Here is a 6,470-nt window from a genome sequence, read left to right on the forward strand (position 1 = left end):
AGCCTGCCTGGAGCCAGGAGCTGAGGCTCTTTCCATTCTTGATTCCAGCGAAAGAAGTGGGTGAACTCTCTACTCCAGAGTCTGAAAACTGTCAGGAAGGGTGGCATAAGTGGCACCAGGGGTGGAGAAATATAGAACATCAGGAGTCATCCTCGTATGTTGGAAGAAGCTTCAGTGTCAGAGTCATTCATTCAGTAGACATTTATTGAACGTTTAGGCTATATCAGACATTGTGCTAAACACAGAGGGGTGAGTGAGACAGACAGCCCCTGCCTTCATAACGGTTATAATGGGGTAGAGAAGACAACAAATCCACACTTACAATGTAGTCTGAAAGAATTATTTTGGGGTGCTATAGGAGACAGAAGATAGCCATGGAATCCAGATTTGGGGTTGCTGGGTAATGACATCTAAGCTAAAACTGTGAGTATGGCCTGAATGTGTCTCCCCAGAATTCCTGTGTTGAGATCTAACCCTCAATGTGATGGAATTAGGAGGTGGGGCTTTTGGGAGGTAATCAAGTCATGAGGGCGGAACCCTCATGAGTGGGGTAAGTGCCCTTATAAAAGAGGCCACAGAGAGCTGCCTTGCCCCCTTCCACCAGGTAAGGACACATGAGACACATGCCCTGTATGAACCAGGAAGCCAAACCTGTTGGCACCTTGATCATAGACTTCCCAGCCTCCAGAACTTGGAGAAATAATTTTCTCCTGTTTGTAAGCCACCTGGTTTATGGTCTTTTCTCATAGCAGCATGAACTGACTAAGAAAGGCAGAAAGGGAATAGGAAGGTAGTTTCAGACAGAGGGAGTAAAAACCTGACCTATTAAAAGGATCTGAAATAGCCCAGTCTGGCTGAATGTGAACTCTTAATGGAACAATGGTGAGAGATGTGTCTGCGAGACCTGGTCAGCCATGATGAGGAGCTTAGGCTCTGTCTTGATATAAACTGAAAAAAGTGTGGCTCTATGTTTCTTAGTTTCTGTATAGAGTTGCATTTGGAGAAGAGCAAGCCAACCAACAAATAATAATTTGATTTAAATCTTTATTGAGATCTCTTAAAGAATGCTAAGAGGAATCCATTTCATGCACATACCACTTCTCAGAAATCCCCCCTTTTCCTCCCTAATTGTCTCACTTCCCACAGCTCCCAAATCCCAAACTGTTTCTCCAGCCCTACTCACTTGGTTTCCTTCCTCTCTCTTTTGCCCCCTGCCCCTCGCCCCTAGCCAATGCTGTGTGAATCTAATGACTAAGTCAGCTTAAAACAACATTAACTCAGAGCTTAAAACATGAGCTTGATAAACCTTTCTCACCCTAACAGCAATTCCTGATTTTACGTGTGTCCAACCAGCCTTGCAAGGGTTGAGTAGGCAGAGCATCTTTGCATTTGGACTTTCTCGAGGCCATCACATATCCTCCTGATGCTTCTACCGTGATCCAGGCAGGGTAGAAATAAAGGTGATCTGAGAAGACCTAACCCAAAAGAAACAAAAATCAGAGCCCAGATCCCCCAGCTGAGCCATTAAACCAAAGGGGCTAGGAAGAGAGTAAATCCAGACATGAGGCCATTGGATAGAAATGGGAAATGACATGAAAGCGAAAACCACTTCAAAATGAAAAAGGTGGAGCCAGGAAAATTTCCCTGTAGTGAGGAGGGTAGCACCAGAATTTTTCCAAGGCAACTGCAGCCTCATGACCTGTGATGGAGGGAAAGAAGGCTGGTGATGGTAGCCAGCCAGCCTGCTGAGTGGCCCGTGATTGTACATTTCAATTCCTGCAGACAGAGAAACAAGGAGAGAGAAAAAAGAAGGGGAAAGGAGGTGAAAGAAGGGAAGGGAGGAAGGCAAGAGGGAAGCCGAAGCAGAAGCAGGAATAGAAACCAGAAAGAGAGAGGCAGCATGTCATTCCGGATTCTACCACAGCTCCATCACAAACTGAGTTCGGGGAACTCTCTCCAAGAGTCCTAACTCCTGATTTTTATCTCTAATAGGTTTTAGTAGGAACAGTTATGGAATGTTTTTTTCCTTTCTAAAAAATCCAAGCAGATTTTATGCTTTTAATAAGCTTTCCTGTTCCTGAACTGCTGTGGATAAACCATGATCCCAGAAGCCAGTTCCAGTTCTTAGTAGACAGGCAGGAAGCGTTCAGTGAGAGATGCTCCCCAAGCACCTCCGAGTCCAGAGGTGTCTTGTAGAAATCCCAGGCTGGACAGCCTTAGGGATATGTGGAACAGACAACCTGAAGGCCAGAACAATCGTGAGAGGGTGTGGACCACACCCCACCAGCCATCCAGCTATCTGTAGGAGCCAGATCCCAAACCGCTGAAGGTAACATTGGTCCTGGATGTGAAAGGATGTTTACTAAGACATGTGTACCCCAACTTCTCAGGCCTTAAGCCAGCCCGAGCTGCTGTGTGTGTGCACAGGTGAGTGCGCGCATACACACACCCTAATATACCCTCATCTGGGATTAGCAACTGGAACCTAGCCTGATAATGTATACACATGGGTGAATCTAGACACCAATGTGGCCTGAGTTGTCTGAGTAACTGGTCTAGGCTTTTCCACTAGTTCTATGGGCCCTGCTGACAGACCCTGAAAGAGCTGGGCCAGCCAGGCCATTTCCTGGACCCCAGTCTCTAAGAGCATGTCAACATTGCCAAGTGGTTAAATGGAAATAACTTCTCACAACAAGAGTATTCTTTTTTTAAAAAAATTTTATTTCCATAGGTTTCTGGGGGACAGGTGGTATTTGGTTACATAAGTAAGTTCTTCAGTGGTGAGCTGTGCAATTTTGGTGCACCCATCACCCGAGCAGTATACACTGCACCCAATTTGTAGTCTTTTATCCCTCACCCCCTTCCCACCCTTTCTCCCTGAGTCCTCAAAGTTCATTGTGTCATTCTTATGCTTTTGCATGCTCATAACTTAGCTCCCACTTATGAGTGAGAATATACTATGTTTGGTTTTCCATTCCTGAGTTACTTCACTTAGACTAACGGTCTACAATACCATCCAGGTTGCTGCAAATGCCATTGGTTCATTCCTTTTTACGGCTGAGTAGTGTTCCATCATTCACATATATATATATATATATATATATATATATATATATATATATATACACACACACACACACACACACACATTCATATATGTACACATTCATATATGTACACATTCATATATGTACACATTCATATATGTACACATTCATATATATACACACATTCATATATATACACATTCATATATATACACACATATATACACATACATACGTATACATATATATACACATATATACATATATCTACACACATACACACACACACACACCAGTTTATTCATTCCTTGATTGATAGACATTTGGGTTGGTTTCACAGTTTTGCAATTATGAATTGTGTTGCTATGAACAAGCATGTACAAGTATCTTTTTTGTATAGTGACTTCTTTTCATCTGGGCAGATACCCAGTAGTGGGATTGCTGGATCAAATGGTAGTTCTACTTTTAGTTCTTTAAGGAATCTCCCCACTGTTTTCCATAGTGGTTGTACTAGTTTACCCTCCCACTAGCAGTGTACAAGTCTTCCCTGATCACCACATCCATGCCAACATCTACTATTTTTTGATTTTTTGATGATGGCCATTATTTTTTTTTTTGAGTTGGAGTCTCACTCTGTCACCTAGGCTGGAGTGCAGTGGTGCAATCTCAGCTCACTGCAAGCTCCGCCTCCCGGGTTTATGCCATTCTCCTGCCTCAGCCTCCTGAGTAGCTGGGACTACAGGCGCCCGCCACCATGCCTGGCTAATTTTTGTATTTTTAGTAGAGACAGGGTTTCACTGTGTTAGCCAGGATGGTCTCGATCTCCTGACCTTGTGATCCACCTGTCTTGGCCTCCCAAAGTGCTGGGATTATAGGCATGAGACACTGCGCCTGGCTGATGATGGCCATTCTTGAAGGAGTAAGGTGGTATTGCATTGTGGTTTTGATTTGCATTGCCCTGATCATTAGTGATGTGTGATTTTCGGAAGATATACAAATGGCCAACAAACATATCAAGAAGAGTATTCTATAAGCTCAGCAGGAAGGCTTTGATAAATAGCTTGAGGGTAAAGGGTGAGGCCTTCCAAGGGACAAACTTGATCAACAATAAATAGCTGCTAAATCTCCTTTTAGAGAAGGTGGGTCCAATGAAACCCAGGGCTCTTGTTTTAGTGAGGGGGGCTTGAGTGTTGGGGGGTAAGAGCAAATTGCTCAGAGAAGCTGAGAGCTGGAAGTACTTTTTTCTTCCTCTGCCTCTCCCTGTCTGGAGTTTAAGCACTCTGTTATGGCCTTGGGTTGCCTTGGCCACCTTCTCTGATGACATTTATATGAACACATTGCATTTATTGAGAAGGCCAACTTTTGTTCTACCTCCTTTCAGGGGGCTTCCCCTCTCCCACCACCTCCACAAAGGGCTCATGAATGCAAGCCCCAACACCAACCAGTTTATTGGCCCTCTCCCCAAGCCCTTGCTGTTGGTGGTCTCCTCGCCTGTTCTTGGCCTCACTGTCCCAGGCTGGGTCTTGGCTCCTGGCTCACTGAGAGCTAGACTTTGCCAGCTCCCGTCCTTTTTGATTTGGGTGACCCTACTCTTCCTGAGTTTTTAAGCTTTGGATTCTTGAAGTTTTATGCTCTGACTATTTGGGTTTTGGGAAGCCTCTGTTGTTTCAGATGAGAGGACTCCACCATGGCTATGAATCATGGAACCTTCTAGAAATAACCGCTTCTCGGTCCTGTTGGGCCTTATACTTTATACTGGGATGTGCAGATCTGAGCATGGGAAAAATTGGGCTGTAGAAGCAAGGCATTTTTTTTTTTGGGTGAGAAGATCCTTTAAACTTGCTGGCAAGGGGTTGAAACAGCACCTCCACTTTCGAGCTCAGAGATAACCCTGTGAAGAACTCATAGTTATCATTGACTGAACACCTAACAATAGTCGGTTCTTGTTATTTGCAGGAGTTGTGTTCTGTAATGTTTCTGCTAATGTTGAATTAGCCAATAATGAACCATTGTTTCTAGAGGAAGTGCAGACCTGTGAGCCTCTAGTCACATGTTCCTCAACTGATCCATACATAACCTTGTCTTGTGTGTGTTTCTGTTTAAAGTCACCTTATTTGGTATGCATTGTTGATTCATTAACATTGAACTCATGGCCAATAGCACTAGAACTCATGCCTGAGTGAAGTTTACCTAACACACATATATTCTCCCTAAGGCACTTCACAGCCTTCCTGCACATAGGAATTCTAGAAAGTGCTTTAACATTACACTTGGTGGCCATTTTACATACTAGAATGACCAAAAAAAAAAAAAAAAAAAAAAAAAAAAGGACTAAATAGACCATGAAAAAGATACTTGTTAGGTGAGTGTGGTAGCTCACATCTGTAACCCCAGCACTTTGGAGAGCTGAGGTGGGTGGATTGCTTGAGCCCAGGACTTCGGGACCAGCCTGGACAACACAGTGAGACTTTGTTTCTACAAAAAATTAAACAATTAGCGAGGTGTGGTGGTGCATGCCTATAGTCCTAGTTATTCAGGATGCTGAGGTGGGAGGATGGCTTGAGCCCAGGAGGTTAAGGCTGCAGTGAGCCATGATTGTGCCACCACTGTACTCCAGCCTGGATGACAGAACCAGACCCTGTCTCAAAAATAAAAAAGGGCATTAGTTTATAGTATGAGAGCTGAAATGAGAAGGCAGAGCATCCCCTTGCTCCATCTCACCTGGGAATGTGCACATCAGGCTTCTCAAAATTGTCACTGCTCTGTGCATGCTTGCAAATGACCGCAAAAAGTGCTTCGGGCATTGATTTTGGGGTTATACATAAATTTAAGCGAGGAGGTGAATTTGCAAATATGGAATTGGTGAGTAATGAGGATTGATTTTATGTGCCAGGCGATGACGGGGAGGTGAGAACCGATGTGACCCGTATTCTGCAGATGTTCTTGGAACTTCTGCATCTGACCCTCCTTTGGGGCTTACTAGAATCCGAGGCCAGAGGGGAGCTTTCTGGCTTCCCAGTCTGTGTTCCAAATGAACCATTTCCAGGGGTTCAGCTCCTCTGAGGGTAGAGGAGTCACCTTCAGCAGGACTCACCTTCGTATTTAAGGTACAGGACACCAGCAGCAGCTCTGTTTGTACTGTACAAAGAATAGCCTCTTGTAATTTGGTTCTTTTTGAACAGTTGCTAATAATTTTGCACTCAATTTCCATTTAAATGGAAACATTAACCTCTGGAGCCTGGAAAGGAGCCTAGAAGGGGCTCATAAGTACAGCTCTTATCTCCATGGCTCAGAGTGTCCCAGGAGTCAATCCAAACATACTTCTAAATCACTCTCAATAGATGAGGGGTTCAATCCTGTTTTGAAAGACCTTTTCCCTCCCTCCCTCCCAGTACAAAGTTCACTTTCTTGTTTACTCACCTG

This window comes from Gorilla gorilla, chromosome 9 (genome assembly GCF_029281585.2).
Source record: "Gorilla gorilla gorilla isolate KB3781 chromosome 9, NHGRI_mGorGor1-v2.1_pri, whole genome shotgun sequence".
NCBI classification, from domain to species: Eukaryota; Metazoa; Chordata; class Mammalia; order Primates; family Hominidae; genus Gorilla; species Gorilla gorilla.